Source organism: Phycodurus eques, chromosome 15, assembly GCF_024500275.1.
Source record: "Phycodurus eques isolate BA_2022a chromosome 15, UOR_Pequ_1.1, whole genome shotgun sequence".
NCBI classification, from domain to species: domain Eukaryota; kingdom Metazoa; phylum Chordata; class Actinopteri; order Syngnathiformes; family Syngnathidae; genus Phycodurus; species Phycodurus eques.
In genome coordinates, this window is record NC_084539.1 from 8,324,932 (window position 1) to 8,349,156 (window position 24,225).

A 24,225-nucleotide genomic window follows, 5' to 3' on the forward strand; every position below is an offset into this window, starting at 1 on the left:
AACCAGTCGTCCGCCATGCCGCCCCCCAGAATATGTTATTTTAAAATAAAAATGTGACAATAAGAGAAAATAAATGTGAGACTTTCTCTTTTTTTAACAAAAGACTTTTTCTCAAATTGTGACTTTTTTCATTGAATATTAACAATTTATTCTCATAACAAACACATTTTTGCAATATTACAGATTTATTCTTGGAAAAAAACCAACTGTTTTTCTCATAATATGTCACATTTATTCTTACTTTATTTAACTTTTTTGTCATATTTTCGGTCTTTTATCCATCCATCCATCCATCCATCCATTTTCTCCCGCTTATCCGAGTTCGGGTTGCGGGGGCAGTAGCTTTAGCAGGGACACCTAGACTTCCCTCTCCCCAGCCACTTCATCCAGCTCTTCCGGGGGGATCCCGAGGCGTTTCCAGGCCAGCCGAAAGATGTAGTCTCTCCAGCGTGTCCTGGGTCGTCTCCGGGGTCTCCTCCCGGTGGTACGCGCCCGGAACACCTCACCAGGGAGGCGTCCGGGAGGCATCCGAATCAGAGGCCCCAGCCACCTCATCTGGCTCCTCTCAATGTGGCTTGGGCTCTGGTACCAGTCCTCTCTGTCTTTTATTTTAATTTTTATTTAAATTTGGGATAACACTGCAAAAGTATGACTTTTTACTAGTCATAATGTATTACGACTTTATTGATATAAAGTTGTGACAAAATTTCTGTTTCGTTTACACAACAACGTGTCATGCAAGTTTTCACAAAGTGTTCCAATTATTTTCAGTTTAGTTCAGTTCAGTTCGGCTCAGCAAAACTTGTCCAGTTTTGAATTTAGGCAAAATGGCAAAAATATCGTACCGCAATCTGCATTTTTCATTTCTCTTTCGTTGTGGTTATACTACTTAACTTATTTTCCATGTCTAGCTTCCACCCCGTATAAACGAACTATTACTGAGAAAAAACGGCGAGCTGAAAAGTGATACCCATTACAATGCCTAAAATGTGCATACTTAGTCAAACTGGTTGGTCCAAAGAGGTCTTTAACAACTACATGCAAATGTTATCATGGTCCAAATGTATTTCATCTTCGTACTGTGCAATTATTTTTAGTTTATAATGTATAATGTTTATTGCACCTGCTCAGTGTTTTCCAGCACTTTGGGGATGAGGGTATTGCCTGGGTGATATCGTTACAGGTAATTGATCACACCACAAGCTCGTCCCTCTTGGAGCCTGACAAACCAGGAAGTAATCAATTACACAGGTCACTGTTGACATTACGAAGTTTAAGGTTTGTGTGTTTATTCGGGAAACGAGACATGGCTTTGAACAGTGATTGTAAGACAATCGTTGAAGAAGAATATCTCAGGAGGACAACTCGTGGCATGCTGTTCTATCCTATGCAGAAAAAAATTGATTAGATTTTCTGACAAATGTTTTTTTTTTTTCATTTTGGTCCATGTGGGATAACATTGCAAAAGTATGGATGTTTTCTTTCATTATGACTTTATCCATATGAATTTGCAACTTTTGTTTCTTAATATTAAAAAAAAGGGAAAAATCAAGACTTTCACATGACATTATGGCAAATTGTGTAAAATGTAAGACTTTTTTTTATTACAATATGAGCAATTTATTTCTGTAAAAAATCCCACTTTTTCCACATATTTTCTGCTTTATTTTAGCTCATATGGGATAAAAAGTGTGACTTTTTTATTTTACTGTCAAAATTTCAAGTTGCAACTTTTAGGAATTTAATTCTTATAAAATTATGACTTCCTTGTTTTTCCTCACTATTTTACTGATTGAGTTCTGTAAAAAAAAAAAAAAAAAAAATAATAATAATATTTTTTTTGGAGACATGATATGAATTAATGGCTATTCCATTGATTAGAATGGGTAAAATTTATTTGATATACATGTCCCAATAAAAATAGTTGCGAGCTTAGTCACAGAACAAATTACTCGACTCAAAAGTCTCAAAAGCACCTTATGGTAATATTGACTCACTACTGATTTATTTTCATGAAATTCCAATGTTTTTTTTCCTACATATTAAACAGGGATATAAGACATTTTTTATTGTAAGTTGTCTATGTATTTTAACTGATTTAGGACAATTGTGCATCACTGAATCGGAAAATAACATCTGTTTCTCTTTTTCAGGTCAGGTTTTTATGCCAAGTTGTTAACAGTTTATGAAGCAAATGTTACAAACTTTGCTTGCTGTAAACTGAATAGTTGACATTGATAAAAGCAAGTACCTGCAAATTGAATGTTACGTCATCCTTGTTCAAAATTCAGGGCATGAACCTCTGTTTATTTGAAACTCCAAAGCGAAAATACCTGTTGATGTAAACACCAATATGTGGCCATAGTTCAAAAAGTTGACCTGATTAAGCAAAACCAATGTGGCATCAAAATTGTCCTGAATCAGCTAAAAAATCTTAGACAATACATTTGTTTGTATCTATCAAAAATGATTCTTTATTTTGGTCCAGGTAGGATAACATTGCAAAAACATGACTAATTTCTTTTCTTGCTTTTTTTTTTTTTTTTGAGGGGTCAATACTTGGTACCTTCTGGTCTCTAAGGCTAGACCTTAAAGTTTTTCCTGACTGAAGCACTTCTAACCTACTGAACATACTGTTGTATGGGATATTCTGACAACCTCAGTTGACTTGTTATCTGTCTTTAGCCCCGACAAGAGGAAACAATCCAGCCTCAACCTGGAGAGCAATCCCCACCGGTGCAGCCCTCCCTTACAAGGTCACCACCATCGGTCCCCCAGGCCCAATCCCCTTTGGAACATTTGTTCCAGCCTCTCTTTCTCTCCCAGCAACCCACAGATTGTTGTTTTCTTTCCCGATTTTTTGTCATAATTCATGTCAGAGCATCTCTGCAGAGATGAGTGAGGATGGCGTGTGTGTGTGTGTGTGTGTGTGTGTGTGTGTGTGTGTGTGTGGTTTGGAAGGGAGGGGGGCGTACAAGGGGTGGCGAGGGCACACACTTAATCCCTGGGTCAAGATGTATTTATTGAAGATTAATAACCCGAGCAGCAATCTCATCATGCTCTCGATGATTTTATAATTTGGTTTCTGGGGAGTGGGGAGAGGAGGGGATGGTGAGGTCGGAGGAGGGTTCAGGGACAAAAGACACAAGGCAGAACTATTGTTTACAGGGGTAGAGTCATAATCCAGTGAGTTTACACACAGGAAACACTATGCTCCTGTGGTATTCTCTTTGAAAGTGTCTGTTTCAAACACATTGTTTCTCAATCTTGCCAATGGTTTATATATTTATTTATTAATTCTGGGGATGAATTTCACTGCAGTTTTGGATTTATTTAGCCAAACAAAAGGGACATTTGCTGCACAGTTCAATGAGATCCAATACAAGAACTGCTTGGAACTTTTATGAACATGTCCAAAAAAAAAAAAAAAAAAAAAAAAAAAAAAAGTTCTTGTCCTTAAAGATGGCACTTAATCCTTAAATTTACGGTTCAAAGGTCTTAAAAAGGCCACATTGCTGTCAAATTGAGTTGAAATAAAAACATACGTCAATGTTTCATTTTTACATTTTTTAGTGTGGAGGAGGTAGATTTAGGTATTTTCCATTCATAAACGCCACAACCTGCAAGCTGCAATCACTACAAACTGTTTCATACAAAATATCAAAAATATTAAATATGTCATACATTTTTGTGCTCTAATACTGTGTCCAAATGTCTCACTTAGTGAAAGAGAAGTCTTCAAATTGAATCAAAGTGGCCTTAAATAAGAGTCTTACATTTGGCTTCCTTCGACCTGGAAATACACACAGGCAGCAAAATCAGGAGAGAACAAACCTCCGCCGCGGGACGTCACAGCTTTAGCGGAGCATTGTCCGCTGTACACAACTGGGGAACGTGGATGTGGCTCATTTATGATCTACGGCTGTTTTGCTGCAACTGACACAGTATGTCATGATGCCAGGTTACGTTGTGGGGCTGTTTTGTGGCATTCGACAAAGGCCATCTTGAATCGGTGCAGGGCACAATGAAATTTCAAGACTATCAAGGCATTCTGGAGCGAAATGTGCTGCTTAGTGTCATAAAGACCTGGAAAAAAATCATAACAAAGAACAAAACATGGGACTATGCTGAAGAGCCCTGATTTTTTTGGTGCTGGCATTGGAAACAGGAGTTCAGAACATTCAGATGGTGACTCTACCATCCCATCCATCTGTCCATTTTCCCCTCAGATCACAGGTGAGCTGGAGTTTATCCGAGCTGACTTTGTGTGAGAGGCCATTCGCACTCACAGTCACACAAATGGAAATTTTAGACTTACGTCTTCAATGAGCCTAACAAACATGTTTTTGGACACGGAAGCATGGAGAGAACACACAAACGCAACATGGGAAAACTGGAACTGAGATTTCAACCCAGAACTTCTCGGAATTGCGAGGCAGACATGCTACCATCAGGACTATAAAATATAACAATGTTAAGCATGGATAATAACAGGAGGATCAAAAGCAGAAGAGGAAAAAAAAGAACATTTAGTCAGGAAATTTTAAGAATCAAGGCAAATAATTTAGGAGATTAAATTTCGAATTATTTACAAATAAAACTGTGAAATTACGAGTTCAAAAATGGCATGCAAATTTGGGGAGAAAATGCAAACTCAACCTTATGCAGTTATAACTTGGTTCTCTTCCGACTTCATTCTTATCAAATAAAATCCCCAAATTTTCACATAGCATCATGATATACAATTTGTCACTTTTTTCTCACAATAGTAACGATTTGTTTTTGTTAAAATCCGTACATTTCTCCTTATTTTCTGATTAATCTGATACTTGATCTTATCTGGGGTAAAACGTATTTTTTTTCTTGTAACATTCCAATATTAAGTTGCAACTCAACACGGGAAAGCTGGAGCTGATGTTCAAACCCAAAACCTCAGAACTGTGAGGCAGACATGCTAACCACTAGTCCGCCATGCTGCCATCTCCCATCCCATTGAAAATGACTTCAAAAATTATTGATGATCAAGGCAATTTAGTGAAATGATGATCATGTTTGCATTCTCCGAGAGGTCTTGTTTTGGTTAAGCCATTGTTTTTTTTTTTGTTTTTTTTTGTAAACACTAGATCTCAATGCCCAGTGTAGACCTAAGTGATTTATGTGATCCAAGTCAATATTAGTGCACACACACACATCAGTATAATTTCAATGATTTCTGACGCATATCCGAATATTGCATATGTAGAGTGGCAGGATCCATCTCATTAGCTTAATGGGTGTGTTTGACGCTTGGACCACAACAACTGGCGAGACACTTTTTGGTGGGAGAGGAGGGGGGAAAAATGACAAAAAAAAAAGATGAATTTGCTCAAAGTGTACAGGTTCAAAGTTCAAGGTGCAGTCTGCCAACCGAATGTGTTTATGTCCCTAATAAGAATGAGTGGATTGAATTGATTGTTCGTCCCTGACCTTGGTGATCAGGTGAACCCGACGCCACTATATCACGGCCGAGGGGACGGGAGGACGGCGTCTGCGCCGCTGCTGACGGCTGCCTGCCACCGAAGGACCCAAGATGCAGGATGGGGGTGCGACAAAAGTGATGGGAGGTGAAGGGGCAGCGGCGGCGTGCACACTTTGCATCTTGTTTGGAATGAGGAGCAGAGCTGGAGGGTGCCTGAAGGACATATGCAAATCAGCCGTGTTACCATGACACTTATTTTGGCATGTGAGCATTTGTGTACGTGTGTGTGCATGTCTTTACATACAGTAGTTGTATGATCAGCGTCATATTTGCGCAAATAGTAGCCAGGGTGGTTTATTCACTCAACTGCAGGAGAAGGTGTCTTTTAGAGGAGAGACCTTTATTCGTACAAATGCATGCATATGTTGTCCTGATTTTTTTATTTTTTTTGATGCCTTGAATAAAAAACGGCAAATGTCTGTATGTATAGTGATTGCGACTGCATCTAGTATATTGCACATGTAGGTATACTTTTCCACACACAATTATCCATCCATCCGTGATATACGCCGCTTATTCTCATTAGGGACGCAGGTGTGCTGACTTCAGGCAGCAGGTCCACCCTGGACTTGTCAACAGCCAATTGCATAGATCTCATAAAAGTTAGACATTTTATACATTCTCAAGTCATCTTCACACTGTTCGCAAGTGGATGACCAGTGAAATGTGGTGTTAACTCTAATTATACATAATTTCAACCCCAAATTAAAAAGAATAACTTTTTTTTTTTTTTTTTTTTAAATCAACACTTATGCTAACACTAATGACAAGGGAAGACTTTTAATTAATTTCTTATTTATTCAAAATAGCCATTGATGTACAGTATTCAAATCAAGTCATTGCTTTTTGGATTATGTGTTCTTTTTTCTCCTGACGGAAAAAAAGGGAAGCATCTGCGAGAGGGAGGCCTTTATTTGTCACACCGGGCAACTATTTGGGCATTTTAAACCTTGAAAATGGTTGAAGTGCATTTTAAAGATATGTCAAACTTACATCTGCATTTTATTTTTTTTGTTTCACATCATACCAGTATAATGTATTTGTAATGTATGTATTTTTCTTTCCTTTTTATTTAACCATTATGTAGTATAGAACAGAGGTTCTCACCCTGGGGCGTGCATTTTACAATTGTTGCACAGTAACGACCCACTTAATCTGAAGTTAAGAACAATAAAGAACATGTTTGGTTTAAAAATAGCCCCTGAAAACACATGTACAACATGTTATATCATTAAACACCATTTCAAATGAGTTTGAAGTACGGCCAAAAGCCTATTGCAAGCCATTACGCTCGCTAGCCAAAGGCTGAGCTGCACTGTGTTTGTTTACGGAGTAAACTAGTGACTAGACTAAATCACAAGTGAGTAACATTTCCTGTCACCTACCTAATATGCTCTACGTGGGAACTTAGTACGCCTCTGTGCTGTCCAGAAAAAATAAAATAAAATAAAATCCAAATACATGTAATTTTTACTAGCAGTCGACGACCCACCCATGCGACCCATTTTTGGGTCCCAGCCGAACGGACTGAGAATCATTGGTATAGAAAATGGATGACTGAAACCTTACCATTACGGTCATTGTATGGTCATTATGGTCCAAGAGCAGCGACAATGCACGGCTCGCTCTTCAGCACAGAGATGTCTCATTGCGCCACATTTAAAGGCAATGAGAGGAGCCGCTTTGATTGGCGGCGACTGAAGTCGGCTGTGTTAACGCCCACAACGGCACGGATCTCTGTTTTTTTTTTTCAATAAATCGGGCTGTGCGCGTCTGCCGAATTATGAAAACCCAGTCTTACCCGCTTCCGCGCAGTTAGGCCACGCATCACGTCTGATTAAAGCTGGTCACAAACATAGAGCACCGAGTTTTTATGATTGTGTTTATTTGTTTGGGCAGACGTCACTCTCCCATTGACAGCGTATATCCGACCTGTGTGTTTAAGAAGCAGATAGCCGGTTTATCCACATTAGGAAGAGGCCGGATTCCAATCTGAAGACATCCGATTCCATGCATTTATTTTCCGTTCACACTGCCATGGCACATATTCACATTGCGCCACTTGAAAAAAACAAAAACAAAATCGGCCGTGTGACTTGATCCATGCGGCATAAATCCAGCCTCATTAGATTGTTTTGCTAAGTGAGCGTGGGACAGAATGAGATATGAAAGACTCCAAACCAAGAGGATTAGCCATCAAATGGCCATATTACAAGCCCTTGTCTAATATCTAACAAAGTGCTCCCCTCTTGACTCCATCTCTTCTTTTAAATGACTCAAGAAGCAAAACAAGGACGATTAGGAAGGAGGGTGGCGGGGGAGCGTGGGGGAGCTCAAGGGATTTACGGTGACAAAATGCCGGGGTCAGGCAGGGTGTGCGGCAGCGGTATTGATCAGCGAGGCATGCAGCTCGCACGCCGGCCCGAACCCCTGACCCTTAAATAGCGAATGAATCTCAATCCAATAGACTGGAGTGTCTGCTAAAGCGCTCGCACATAAGGGCCACACAAATATATGTGCTCGGATACACGCCACACACACAGGAGAGCTCCGTGGCGGCCCCCCGCGATCAATAACGCCAGCGCATGATTTCCACATTATAGATTGAAAAGATCAAAGAAAAGGTCCACCTGCGTTGATGTACAGTGAAACCCCTCCTATTCGTGTTTCGCTGTTCAAAAATTCATCTATTTGCATTTTTCTTTCTGTGAAACTGTGGGGTTTTTTTGGGGGGTGGGTGGGTTCTGGAACACGCCAAGATACCAGAAAATGGCAAAGCCCTGGCTAAAAGTTAATGAGTAATTGTTGTCAAGGAAGTATGTTGAAGTGATAAATCTCAACTGAGAGATGAAGTTTAGCTAGTTCACCGCATGTTTTTGCTCTGCAGAGTGGTTATCGGCAGCTCAAGCACTTGTAAGCCATTTACTTTCAAGGGTAATGTTGCTGTTGTTTAAAAACATATGTGTCATAGTTTGTGTTTATATTTGCGACGGGTATGCATGGCAATGCGAGATGCAAAGCTAAAGAGTCTTGTTGTTTTTGTTTTTAAATCTCTTTTAATGTGCTTAACTTCATTTAGCACTTCAATAACTAAATTGGGGTTGGATTTGAGCATTTAATGATCAAAGTCAGCAAAGGCCTGATTATTGTATGTCTCCCCCCCTCTTCCCGATCTGCTGGGAAAATTGGCAGTGAGTTAGCAAAGATATTAGAAACAACTCTCAATGGTTGTTTGTTTATTTGTGCCCCGTGATTGGCTGGCGACCAGTTCAGGGTGTAACCCCGCCTCTCGCCCAAAGATAGCTGGGATAGGCTCCAGCAGCCCGCGACCCTTGTGGGGATAAGCGCTACGGAAAATGAATGAATGAATGAATGTTTGCATGCACCCTGTTATAAAACATCAAATAATTTCAATTTCAATTCAAACTGCAGTCAAAGATTATCAAGCCTATGCAAGGCACCTCTAATTACACTGATTGCACAGAAGGACACAAGAATTATGGCGCTAGCGTGGCTGAAAGATATGACAAACACTAAGGGGATTCCTTTATACAAACATTTGTCATATTTATGTGAGGGTCAGATCTAAGGCATCAGCACGCTGGCAATTTCATTACGACGCAAAAGTTTGAGCCTTGCATTTCTTTTTAAAAGGCACAAAAACAGTGTCTTCATTTGAATAAAAGGGAGATTCAATTAATTGACTTATTAATAAGCTATATTTACATAGAGTAGGCCACAACAAAGAAACACCAGTAACAATGCACTACCATGGAAGATATAATTGCAAATAAAGTCATACAGGAACTGGGCAATAATCCAAACACTTACTGTATGTCATACTGTATGTCCATGAAGAAGTCTTGGAGGGGATGTGTGAGGCCGTAACTGCGTGTTCTGTAACATGGAAACAACATGGCAAGACAATTTTCCGAAACAAATGATTAGAAACAGTTTCTAATATTGAAGAATATTTTTTGAAAACATTAGAAACAGAAGGATGAATTCCATAAATACAAAATAATTAGATTAATATCACTCGGCGAGTGTCGCTGAAGGTAGGTTTCTATTTTTGAAAAACTATTTTCAGAATAAATATGAACAAATATGTTTTGCATTCTTTTCAAATATAAAATGTCTCCTTGTATAGTGCAATGTAGTTGGATATTTTTAGAAAAAAATATTGTAAACAATTTCTATTTTAAATGAATACCCCACTGATCGTGTTATAGAATTTTGCAATAATATACAATATTTTGCAATAAACATCAAAAACAATTTCAAATATTTTCCATGATTTCATTTTCTGCAAGCAGTGTCACGCAGTGCAGTTTTACGCCAATGCAAACTACAAACACAACAATAAACTTTTTGTTAAATGAACACCTCTCTGACACTGTTACAGTGTCTGGGTTTTAGAATGTCATAAATGTATCATCTGTTTATATTGCAAAGTAGGATAGCTACGGCTACACCACTAAAGACTACAAAAATAAACATACTATTAAACTATCACCCTTCTGACATCTTTATAGATTCCAAGTTTCTAATGTTTTAAACTATTTAACAGTTAATATGAAAAAGAATGTCTACCATTTTTGAATAAATATAATAAATAATAGCCAATATTTGAGAGAACATATTTGAATCGATAACTAATCATTTCAAATATTTTAGATTAAATCTTAGAAACAAAGGCTAATATTTTAGGATGTGTATTAAAAACAATGTTGAATATTTTACAATATTTGAGAATGAATATTAGAAACAATTCAGAATACTGTATTTTCCAATATTTTCAAGTATTTCTTTGACCATTATATCCAGTCCCCGTTATGATGCACTGAAACGGCCTCAAACACGCGCATGATAATAAACATATTGTTAAATCAATACCCCCTTGACAGTGTCAATCAAAAGGTAGACATCATGATCAAATGAATAGACACAAACATGTTGACAAAGGTACTTTGCAGCAGAAAAAAAACAAACACTTAAAATAATCAAGCTGCTTTCTATTCTTCATTTTGGGATTTTATCATAAGAGTTGAGCTCAGACTGTGTTTTACATCACTTAGGGCTTTACTGATAATCACATCTACTATCTTCTTAACACACACACACACACGAACACGCACGTCACTGCTGCTCTCCAACAAACACAAAACCCTTTTACATAATGAAATTACACAGAGTCATATGTTACGTCGTCAACTTGAGTTATGGGGTTTTTTACATAAAATTCACATCGGTGGTGGGGGGGGGGGGGGGGGGGATGAAGTGGATGGGGGGGGGATGCATGTGTGCATACGGATTTACATTTTATTAAAGAAATGTACGGTAAAATAGGGTAGTGGATGAGAGGGAGGGGAGGGGGGGGTTGGGAGAAGAAAAAAAGCGACCCAATTTCCTGTTCTATCAGCTCAAATCCTGGCAGCCATAAATAAAACACACATGCGTGCACAGACATGCACACACGCGCACACACATGCTCCCTTGCTAGGCCCTTTTTCTTACACACACTGCAAAAAAAAAATGTGCGCCTCCAAAGTCGAAAACCTTAAAGCGCGTTCATTTTGAGGGGGGGAGGAAAAACTTACTAGACCTCATCAACGGATGAGGAATATGCAACCGTAGTTACCTCTATTTTGCTCCCCCCCCCCCCCCCCCCACCCCCGCAATTTAAATCAGTCTCCAGGTGTCTTAATAACATGCCGCTCACATGCTTTTGTCAAAGTGTGGCGATGATCAAGAACTATAGTATACATTATGCACCATTTCTTGTTTTGCTGAAATCAGCTCCTTTCATGCAGTGAGCCAGCCCTCATTCCGCCCCATAACGACCATGAAAACTCGACGAGAGAGCGGTTTATACACTATACTGTGTGTATGTGGCACACAACAAAAATATCCTGCGCATCATCGCCAACTTCATCAAGCAAGTGTTGCATATCAGAAGGTGATGTTGCTAGCTAACATCCCACAAAGCTCAGTGCAGATCTGCTTACCTTGCGCAAAGCCACCACTGGCCAATTTAACTATATACCAACTATTACATAAGGATTGACTTGATTGTTTAATTTTACACTTGAAGGGTGGGCAGGCACAACAATTTGTACACAAACAATAGAACCATGCTCAATTTCCCAAATGAGGTCGCTTTAACGTAAAAACACTTTGCTGGTGCTTTTGTACAGTGCTCAGGCTACATTTGCACTATGTTCCCAGTGGCCACCGCAGTCCCGTTTGCCCGAAAAGTGCGCCGTGGGATTTTGACCATTTTCTTTCCGACGTATTCAAGTCTGACATGATCGGCAGTAGTGTTGGTTACTGTTTTTATTTTGGTTGGTTTCCACTTCCTGTTTTTGTTTCAATTCCTATGTGGTATTGACCGACTATTCGTGAATTTTGAGTGTCTCGGGAATGTAAATTCTCCTAACCTTGATACCACTTTTCCTTAACCTTTGGGGAAAACGTCACTGGGTCAAGGAGAGATGAAAAGATGCTCGTCCAGAGCCACAGCTGCATCATCCTCCCTTAATCCAGATTCCAACAGGTAAAATCTCATATATACGAATATGTATTTTGACAACACTGGATTACGCTTTTCTTTTATTACTGGAGCTGAAGGAACGTCGCGGCGGGGTTACAGGGGTGAGCCCTGACTGATAGGATTAGCAGAAAAACCCCCAGGACTTACAAATTTAACAAAGGAATAATATATATATTATATATATTTTTTTTTAATACATACATTTCTTCATGTAGATGATGCCAAAACACTGATCAAAAACAGGTAGAAGTAGGTCTGACACACGAGTGGTAATCCCAGGATGAGCCAGAAAGAATTCAGCAACAAGACACACTTGATTACAAGCGTGTAAAATGAGCGACAAAGAAACGGGCATGTAGGTTTAGCACCCCCCTCCCCCCCCTCCCCCCCCTCCCCCACAAAAAAAAAATCCTCAGTTTTGATTGAGGCTTTCAGAGAGCTTTTACCGTATTTCCTCAAATCGTGGTCTCCATTCAAATAGATGCCGTACCATTACTGGGTCCACATTTACCAGTCCAGTACCAAGCTAGTATGGATCATTTCATATTCTCATGCATTTCATCGACATACATCAGCAGATGTCCTATATTAATAATAGAAAATAAGTGATACATTATGATTAATGATGTTATGGGCTGAATTCTGCATTGTGTGTCATATACTGGCCCTGCAGTTCCTTTATTGGAGCCGGGAGGGCGATTTGGGTCCTCTCTCTCCCCCCTCCCCTCTCTGTTTTCACCACCTGTCTCCAATCAGCCTCATCACCGCCGGTATATAAACCTGCCTGTTCCAGGAAATCCTCGCCAAACTATTGCAGTTATTTCCTGCGGTACCACGGCCCATTTACCTCACGTCAGTCGCTCTGTTCATCGTTCCCTTTTTGGATTCCTGTGTCTCCTTGTTCTCAGCGTTTTCCCCCGTGTTCCTGATCCACGTCATTCCTGCCGCCAAGCCAGCCGGCTGTCCTCGCCACCGCCTGCCAACCCACCTCGGACCACCGCCATTACCTCCATCCATCCATTTTCAGAGCCGCTTATCCTCACTCGGGTCGCGGGCGTGCCGGAGCCTATCCCAGCTATCATCGGGCAGGAGGCGGGGTACACCCTGAACCGCTTGCCAGCCAATCGCATGGAACGTATAAACAAACAACCATTCGCACTCACAATCACACCTACGGGCAATTTAGAGTCTCCAATTAATGCATGTTTTTGGGATGTGTATTGAACTATTTTTGGTAAGATATATTATTTTGAATTTGTATCATTATTTGTGCCCGGGACCCTAGTGAGGAGAAGCAGCTCCGAAAATGGATGGATGGATCATTATTTGTGAAATGGTTTGTTCAAAAATATATGTATCCATATATACAGTACATACTATATAATATACAGTTCTTTATGATTTTATATTTATTTTTTTAAATATTTTGAAATGCAAATTGTAGTGTAATATATAATAATGTGAATTAAACTTCAACCTCAGTTATTTTTCGTAGAGCTTATTATTTGAGGATAAAAATGTATAATATATTTAAAAGACAAGAATAAAATAGAAAAATGATTATGCAATACTACATAAAAAGAAAATTCAGCGCAGTAAATGTCATATTTACTTAATTTATCTGTATGCGAAGTTTTATCATTTAGACGTTGAATATTTTTACACATAATACATTACTGTATTTTATACAACATGAAATGCAAAATGTAGCATACAATATTATTGTATTCAAATATTTATTTGTGTAAACAAAAAGAAGTACAAATATTTAAGATATACAGTAAATGTGTAATATTATTGTCATAAAATGAATTGCAGTGCAACTCTGCTAAATGCCTTCCCCGTAATAGATACTTGGCTGGTATTCTCTACACTACAGTGAATAAACGACAAAAACCTCTCAGTATGATTCCCTGTGAACAACAATAACTGTTCAATTAATTGTTAAACACACTAAAATGCAGCCCTCCGCGTGTACGCATAAAAACAACATCATGTGTCAGTGTGCGACGACGGCAAAGTGGGTGACGGCGCGGTGGCAAGCGGCAAGTGCAGGCGGCGAACGAATGACCTTGTCCGGAAATAACAACAGCGAGCCTTAATGTGTTGCATTACACGCTATGTGATAAAACACTTTTATAGGGAGGGCTGTAAATGCCGCCGCAGTGTCACCACACACACCCATGTTCCCAATCAGAGGGCCATTTTCTGGGGGTGTCCAAGAAACAGAGCGCCATGGGTTGATGGGGTTGAAAGGGAGTGGTGGGTGGTCTTAATTGTCTTTGTTGTCACCTTGATCCAGGTTAGTAAATATCACGCAAACATAAGTGTTACAGTTATAGGGATGATGCAATGCTTGTTCTCGTGAAATATAGCTTTTTTTTATCTGTTAAAAATCATAAAAACGTATACAAACTATAGTGCTGTACTACACCTGTAAATTGTATTTATCAATAGACAAATATTATGCTTACAGAATAGAAAACACAATGGGAAGCTTTGATCTGTTTGATCTTACAAAAAAAATAATATTGACCGTATTTGCCCACACAATTAATGGTCATTAAATCCACTTTGAGATAAATTTTATCTTGAAGTTACCAGACAAATGTTATTCTGAAAGTATGTTGTAACCAGTCAAAATAAAAACGCGGAATTAGCGTTAGCATTTAGCGCCAGTAATTGTCAGGTAGGGGTGCTGCTGACCTCGACTCGGACGTTGTGAGTCGGTGGGGAGAATACTTCGAAGACCTCCTCAATTCCACCGACATGCCTTCCCAGGAGGAAGCAGAGTCTGGGTTCTCTGAGGCGAGATCTCCTCTCTCCTATCTCTGGGTTGAGGGAATTTTGGAGGTCTCCTGTTGTGTTACTAAAAGTGTGCGTAGGTGAGTTGTTTGTTTGTTTTGTTTTATTTTTGCAAATAACTGTTAGTTGAGCCCCATAGACAAATATGCAAAACATGAGTTCATGAATGATGAACTGCAAATAACTGTAAGCACAGAGAGGCTATATCAAATTCCCCTGTTGCCCAGCATAACTGTTCCGGCATAAAAAGGCATACTGATCCCCCATACACGTGACCAAGCTGCCAAACCCGCCAAAAAAGACCACATTTGATACGTTATGATCTGTCTCAATTATACTGTGAAATAGATAGCAATGTTTGATATTACATATCATGACCATTTTTGTCCACTCTGAGTTCTCCCAAAGGTAAAAAACATTCCATACACGTGTGTGCGTGTGTGCGTGTGCGTGTGCCTTTTTTCTCCAGCCGTCACACATTAAATTCCCTCTTGCTTACCTTCCCGCCTTGTTTGTGCACCCCGACAGCGGTCCCGGCCCTGACATCCGAGCGGCGTGCATGTTAGGCCAGGACTTATTGATCAGCTTATAAATGACCAATGCATCACCCCTCCTCGCCTTCAGGGACCTTATAGAGACGAGAGGGGCAGTCACGAAGGAGAGAGCAAGAGTCTGCGGCAAATTGTTAATTAAATACGAATCAATCCCCCGCCATTTGTCAGGCCGGGCGTTCAGCTCACCTTTGAGGAAAGGTGGAAGGAAGGGGGAAAGGGGGAAGATGGAGAAATCGATAAGGCAGACTAAGCGGAGGGATAAGTGTTTAATCCACCAATCAAACTACATCACGGCCATTACAGACAGACAAATCAACATTACGGGGTAATGAGGACAAAGTTACATAGGCTCTTATGACATTAAACAGGATTGACTCAGAGGAGAGTGCAAGAAAAATGGACCGTACCATTTTGTTATTGTTGGCCAGGGGGAACTGTTCTATTGTGAAAGAAGAAGAGAAAAGGGGAAATGAATTCCTCCCTGAAAAAGGAAAAAATGACACAGAGTGCCATATTTGTGAGTTGCTTCTCCATGAGAACACACCTGCTCACAGAGCGCAGAGCATCGGACAGTTCCTGGCTTCCTACGACGACCACAGCGAAACTGAGTGGTGGTATTATGTAAAGTAGCCGCACTGTTGCATCACAATCCGGCAAAATTCTGAACAGACACATTTTTAGAAATATGCTGCTCACAAAAGATCTACTTGGTTGTTTAAACTCACACTTTATGTGTGGGCAAGCCCTCCAGAGACACAACAGTTTATATACAAGCAAGATAACAGTCCATCCATCCATCCATTTTCTGTAACGCTTCTCCTCACGCAGGTCGCGGGCGTGCCGGAGCCTCTCCCAGCTATCTTGGGGCGAGAGGTGGGGTTCACCCTGAACTGGTCGCCAGCCAATCGCAGGGCACATAGAAACAAACAACCATTCACACTCACATTCACACCTACGGGCAATTTAGAGTCTTCAATTAATCTACCACGCATGTTTTTTGGATGTGGGAGGAAACCGGAGTACCCGGAGAAAACCCACACAGGCAAGGGGAGAACATGCAAACTCCACACAGGCGGGGCCGGGATTTGATCCCCGGTCCTCAGAACTGTGAGGCAGATGTGCTAGCCAGTCGTTCACCGTGCCACCAATATAAACGCCCGTTTTCATAATATGTCACCCGTAACACATAACACAACGTGAATATGTAACGTTTCTTTTGTTATTTTCCACTCGAAAAGCCTTTGTTGTCTTCTTTTGCTTAGAACCCTGGCAGCTTAACCCCCAGCCAACATCTGTCTGCAGCCCCGGAGAAAGGCAAAGGCGCAGATGCTAGGGAGATTGGTCTTATGGGTAGTCAGCTTCTTGGCCCCTTCACCGGTCAAGTTAGCGGATTAAGAGTTACGACATATCCAGGAGCCAAACACAGCGGCGCTCCCGCTCAGCACCATCTTTGCTATAAAAAGCTATCGACGAGCGCTGAAATCCAGCGAGTGGCGACTTGACGGATCACGGCGATGTCGCGGGCATAAAAGACAAATTAACAAGGTGTCCCAGGTAGAGAAACGTCAGGCGGTGGAATAATGAGGCTGATTTATGAAGTGGGCACAGATAAATATTTATCACTTGCATTTATTTTCGTCCAAATATTGCTTTTGGCGCGTTGCCTCGTCGCGGCAGCCCGTCCCGAGCATACTAACTACTTTTAATGGTCGCGCAGCGCTACACGTCAGCTGCATTGTCCTCTATCAGTGTTTAATTCTGTTTCTCCTAACTTAATCCCCTTCCCCTGGAGCTTTCCTTTTACCTCCTAATCGCAGGCACAATCCCGGCTGCAACTGGCTCGCCTCCTGTAAGCACCGCCAAAGAAGTGAGCTCATCCCCATCTCATCCCTTTCCCGTTATCCCAACGTTATCCGTCAAGTTCCCTGCTTCCTTTTCTCCCCACTTTACTCCCTCATTTCTCATCCGGAGGATGTTTTTTTTCTTCTCTTTTCCTTCGTTTCCCAGAATGGCAACTTTTTGACCCTGTCAGCCTTACAATCTAGCATTCCTTTTAATTAAAAGCATCGATGAAAATGGGCCTCAACTGAAATGCTAATTCATTGTACTCAGTCCCCTAGAAGACATATAGCGTGATTAACAGCAAGACGAGGCAGAGAAGGTCCACAACTAAACTCCAGTCATAGTTGAGCCCACAGAGCAGAGATTATGCATCTGACTATTGTTGTATGCTATTTGTGTGTGTTGCTGATCCGTGTATGTTAAAGTAGCAGTTGATTGAAAGTTTATAATTATCGGAAGATCTATGCTAATTTCCATTAGCTCATCTATGGCATTTCACAATCTATGTTAGCATTAAGACAGTGGACTTTTGTGTCGGCTTAGCTTTACACTTATGCATATAGCATGATCTTGTACAAAAACATGCCTATATTAGTTGAAAAACAAGGTATTTTTGCAGTTAGTTGAAAAACCCCTTTTAAATGCATTTAATAAATGCACTTTTATAAATTGTTATTAAATTCTTTACATGATCAGAAAAGGCTACACATTTGTACTAATTTATATATATATTGTAATTACTTTTTCTAAATTATCTTTCTTAAAATAATGTTTGCCCAATTAGCCCCAACTTCTACCAGGTAGCACAATTGTGGAACCTTTTCTAACTATAACTTAAAAATGTTTATTCCATTGTATACTGTACTGAACCTATTGTATACACATAATATATAGATACAGCTCAAGAAAAAATTGAAAGAAAGATTGAGAAATGATCAACTTCTCTGATTTAGCTATTTATAGGTATACCTTTGAGTAACATCAACATGTTTGTTTTATTATGTGCACTGTTGACAAAATAACTTCCAAATTCCACTTACAAATATTGTCATTTAGAACATTTATTTGCAAAAAAAAAAAAGGAAAAAAAAGATGAAAGATAGTCTACCAAGCAAGGTCTAGTGTTTATTTATTGATTTATTTTTTGGTCTCTTTAACTTTTTTTCATTTCTGAATATGTATTAACTATTAATTATTTTCACACTCTAACCACCAAGTCCTGACAAATCAGGAAGATTCATTGATTCAGAAGTATTGCATTTGTGTGGCATTTTCCTTTTATACTAATCTACTAAATTATCATGCCCACACATAGAATCATGTAATTGTCCTTTAAATAGGATTCTTCTGCTTGTACTTGTACTGAATACTGAATACTGAATACAGCTGAGGTCAAAGGTAGCTTTTCAGGGAACATTGACTAGTATCACAGCAAGAACCCGATCAATTTTGATATTTCCAACAAAATGAAGAGGATGCTTAGTCAAAGTTTGGTCATATTGGTACAGTAAAGCAAAATTGTCCACACCATTAAAAATCAACCCCCCTCCCAAGAGGGAGGTTTACTTATCCAGCCACCCCCCACTTTCTACGGTCAAAAATCAATAGTTTTCACAAGGTAAACACTTAAAAATAAAGAACGAGCAGGGGACTGAAAACAGCCAGGGCAGGTTTCTACGGCAACAAGGACACGCGAGGCGGGGTTACGACGCGAGGCCAGAAAGTGATCGGGGTCTGTCGTGAAGGGGAGGCGGTAGGAAAAAAAGCCAGAAGAGAGATGATGAAGGGAGGTGGGGGTTAGTTGGAGTGGGGAGATGAGAGTTGCGGCACCATTTTTCACAGCAGACAAAAACATTTGCTGGGATATCAATTTGGAACTGCGGTGGCAGTCTCCCTCCTGGGGCCACCATCCATCATCTTTTCGGGCACCCAAATGAGTGGGTGACCCATTGGTACCGTGCGTGGGAAGGAAACGCAGCAGGTGCTCCAGGGCGTCGTGGGTTGCCAGGGTGGCCGCCCACCTCCCCGCCGTCGACCACCCCCCTCACCCCTTCACTCTCCACCCCCAAGTCTTCTCCCATTAGCGCCAGCGGTGGAGACCCCACCCACCGCCTGCCCTCTTATTGGCACCTTTGCCTGCACCCCATCACTCATCTCCCGGCCATCATCCATCACCCATCGCGATCAATAGGAGGCCACGCATTCATCAAGCAGGGGAAGAGGAGGAGGAGGGATTGCATGGTAGCCGGAAAAAAAACAAGGAAAAGCAAGTGAAAAAGGAAGGGACGTCAAACAGGCGACCATGTTTAGGCAGGGAGGGTGAAAATCTATAGAGTGAACCCTCGCCATTCGCTGGGGGGTTAGGGACCACGCCCAAGCTAAAATTTGAGAATACAGTGTGGACCCGTTATATTTTGGTTCATTGTTCACTGCCCGCTATGTGGCAACTTGTAAGTGACCATGGATATGGCTTTTTACAGTACACAGGCAAGTCTGCTTTTATAGTAGCGCACTTTCAGCTTTGTACCACATTGTGCCGCAACATGCATGATTTCTAGCAAAAAGAGATCCTGTGTGATTTAGCGCAAAAACAACAGGCAGAGAAGGTCTCCAACTGAGCTCCACTAATAGTCGTTCCCACAGAGCAGAGAAAATATATGCTTGTGAGTCTTGTTGTATGCTTTGTTTGTACATTATGCGTTACTGCTCCAACTTTGTCAAAGTAGCAGCAGTTTGAAGGTTTATAATTGCTGTAACATTTATGGTAGTTTCCATTAGCCCCTCTATGACTGTGAATATTCTCATGCACTTTCGGTTTGGGCGCTCAGCTTTCCTGCTCAGACGTTTTACTGTTTACCGTCTCGTTAAATTGGAACACGTGAGGCGGGGTCAAACAAAAATAGATGACTGTAGTAATTAAATATGGCACTCCTGATCATCTCTAACAGCAAAATAATGCGCCAATAGCAATGTGGAACTTTCTGTGCATCATCTTGAGATGTTTACCACTCGCCATCAACCCCACAAGACGCCATCCATCACGCTGCTGCTGATACACCCTGAACTGGTCGCCAGCCAATCACAGGGCACATATAAACAAACAACTATTCCCACTCACATTCACACCTACGGGCAATTTAGAGTCTTCAATTAACCTACCATGCATGTTTTTGGGATGTGGGAGGAAACCGGAGTGCCCGGAGAAAACCCACCCAGGCATGGGGAGAACATGCAAACTCCACACAGGCGGGGGCGGGATTTGAACCCCGCTCCCCAGTACTGTGAGGCAGATGTGCTAACCGGTCGTTCACCGTGCCGGCTCACTGTACATTAAAATGTAAAAAGAAGAGGGGGTGAGGCACATTAGGTTGTAATTCGGAGCAGTCGCATGTGGCGTTGACAGCAATGGCGCCATCACGCTGACAAGTGGCCGTGCCATGTGCATCCTTTCAGGGGAAGGGAGAAATATTACTGAGTGCAGCTTTAATCGACACAAACACACAGACACACACACACACACACACACACACACACACACACAAACACACACACAAGTGGAGCGTGTAATGGCGCAATGTCACTGTCAGTCATTCTGTGCTTGTCAGTTTCCGGCAAGGCTGCACACTTTGTGTTGACAGCCCATAAGTTGTGTTTTACGCACACACACAAAAACACACAATGGGTTTCAGCACACACACACACACACATACACACTCTCTCTTCGAAGTGGAGCCAGAGCAGAATAGATGGTGTTTTAAGATGATGGATGCCTCCTCTGGCCAGAAAGATTAAGCCCAACTCCGAGCGATAAGTTAGCTGGCGATGCGTTCGGGGTACACGGTAATTGTGATTGCTCGACAGGCGAGTGTGCAGTCGTGTGATGTGTTTGGGTGGCAAATGTGCAGAAAAGAAATAAAAGGTGCAAGACTGCATGTGTGTGAGCTCATTTATCACACAGCAATGCTGCAAATGCTGCAAACATCACTCGGCCATAGTTCAGCAGGGAATCGGAAGATTATATTACACGTTATGCTTTTTCTTTGTCTTTCCTGAATTTTCACATTTTCTATCCGCACAAAAACTCACGAGAATCATGGCAAATCACAGCAGGGCACATGTTGACCAACAAACATTCTCCCTCACATTCACACCAAAGGACAATTTACAGTTTTCAACGAACTGAAGAAACATATTTTTTATTTTTGTGAAAGGAAGCGATAGTACCTATAGAAAACCCACGAGAACGCGTCAACTCAACACAGGAAGGCCGGAGCCCGGATTTGAACCACCAAACTCAGTACTATGATTGATGGATGGATGGATGGATGGATGGATGGATTCCACACGTTTTGGTGGCGGTATGGCATACAAATCACACGAAAACTCACAAGACCTCACCATACCTCATGCAAACTCAGTTTTGCTTTTTCTTGGGTTTTTGTGTTCTCCCAATATTCGCGGGGACAGGAACTGAGCCTTGCAAAAACCACGAAAATCCGTTATCACTGTAACTCACACTTGGGCCCAACCGATATAAATTTTTTTTAGGCCTACGCCAACTCCGATATTTGGCAGAAAAATATTTGCTAACCGATGAATTGGCCGAATTTAAAAAAATATATATATGACTAAAATAACTACGTTTTTGGTCACTAACGCTTACAACACCGAAAATGAGAATTACAGGTAGAACATTTGACTGTTTTATATAACTTCGTCCTTTAGTATTTGTTTAAGTGCATTATTAACTGATTAATTTATCTCTAGCTATAGGCTATAAATGTATGCTGTATATAAGTAACATAATAAGTGAAGTTGCTTGCAAAACATTATTTATGCATGATGCCCTTTAAGGTTAAATCAAATGTCTTCTACCGCTAACCCTTATTTTCTTCGCCTTGAAGTGATGACTTCAAAATAAAAACCAGACGGCTGCTCGAATGTCAAAACATGCCAACTTTGAGATGGTTGCATTTTGCAGCCGGAGCCAGTCTTTTTCTTATTCATTTTGAAAGTTTCCCAGACACAGTTTCCCGTCAAGTGTGTGTCCACAGTCACGCAAACACTGAAACATACCCGAAATGTTCTCCTGTTATATGTGGTGGATTTAAGAACATGGATTATATGCTGTTCTCCATCTCCACTTGTTGCTGAGTAGCAGAAGATGTTGCTGTAAAAGCACTATCATGTTCAGGGGGAAATGTTTGCGCAAGGCCATGTGATAACTGGGCCAGCCACGTCATTGGTCACTGTCTCAGGAAAGATGCTGACTTGATTGAATGGGGTGAGCGTTCCATTGTGAAAAAACGGTGCAAGGACATTATTCTGAGTGACTCCAACACTGAACAACAATTAATGTTTCATGAGAAAGTAAGAATGTATCGGCGTTCGATCGGCAAAATTCCAGCCAATTCTGATTTTGAAAAGAGCTAATATTGGCCGATAAAATCGATTAATCGGTCAGGCACCTAATTCACACCGCTCCAAAAAGATTTATGATTGCTTATAGAGGCCACATGATTGTGAAAAAGCACTACTCTTATATTAGGGCCATTGCCTGTCTAAATGAAGTTCCTCCCCTAACTTACTGTGGGTCCTTGGCACCAAGATGCCACAAGATGGTACCAAAGCACTCCTTTTATATTTAACCGGGCTTTGGCCTCAAAGCACTACTTTTATGTTTAACAAGGCTTTGGCCTGAGTACTAATACACCAAATAGGTGAGTTTTTGGGTTTCCCTCCAAAAGATCTTTGAATTTCTGACTCTGCAAGTAGCGAATCATATGCAGAGAAAACTTTACAGCTTTCCACAATTTTCGCTGGCATTCAAGTCATACAAAAACTCAGCATACCGAACTAACATTCAGCGAAGCAAGAATCAAAAGATCAGTTCCACACATTTTTTCCTTTTTTTCCTTTTTTTTTTTTCTGGGCGGGTGGCTTTTTATGAAATCCATTCATGAATATCAAAGGAAATATGGCGTACAAGTTGTAATGGCATACTAGCGTTAGCTGTTGGCCATTTTTTTGCTCTTGGATGACAGCTAAGTATACAGTCTTGACAAATGACTTGTACATAACTGTACATTTGTCATGGTTCACTCACACTTTCACTTTCAAATCATTAAAATCGTACTTAAAACATCGCTCATTAGAAGCCAGGAGACCACGTTAAGAAAGAAAGAAAGAACTGATCCAGCAGAGCACTGGCCAAAAGTCACCCGGTTCCTGTCCGCATCCATCGGGTCAGGTGTCGCTCTCGGGTTTTGGACCCCCACGGGTCCCCTCTCTGCTGGGTGCTCTCATTGGATTAGTCACGAATTGCTAAATGCTCTGTGAGGAATGTTTACATGCTGAAAACAAGGACTTCTTGTTACTGAAATAGGACTCTTCCTACGTGTAAAAGAAAGTTTCATACATATCAATTAACGTTTTCTTTGAAAATATCATTTGATTAGAGATACGGTGGCGAAAGAATTGAGCTGTGACATTATTAGGTGAAGCGGCGGTGTCTGTTGTTTGTTTTTGCACGTCTACCTTCATCACAAAGCCAGTTTGCATGTCTTCATTAATATTTCCTTGTGATGAGCCCATGAATTGAGTTTAGTTCACACACATGGACAAAGTGAATGGAGAGGTGAACACCAGCTTGTATATACGTTCACGTTTGTTTAATATTAGAGAAGACCCGAAAAGTTGGCTCTGCACTACTTATTTAGGGCTATCAATTATTATGTAAAGATTATCTTGAAGAAAAAATATGCACACATTTTTAGCTTTTCTAGCTAAATTATATAGGTTTTCTACTAATTTCAGGCAATCTTCATACAAAATCTTATTATCTTATTGTATCAACTATCTTGTAAATATTAGCTTAAAAAAGAAAGAGTATCTCAGTATCTGTATCTGTACATTAATTTAAATAAAGATGGAAAATTAATGAAATTCGACAA

At 40.7% G+C, this 24,225-nt stretch overlaps 1 long non-coding RNA gene across 1 annotated transcript; it reads right to left on the reverse strand.

The window, feature by feature from the left end:
- Window positions 1-5,411: 5,411 nt before the first annotated feature.
- Window positions 5,412-12,340, reverse strand: LOC133413407 (uncharacterized). Its single transcript, XR_009769871.1, has 3 exons — window positions 12,273-12,340; window positions 9,350-9,415; window positions 5,412-5,671 (listed from the first exon to the last, which is right to left on the reverse strand). It is a non-coding gene; the product is annotated as an uncharacterized LOC133413407 (long non-coding RNA).
- Between the last annotated feature and the right edge of the window lie 11,885 nt (window positions 12,341-24,225).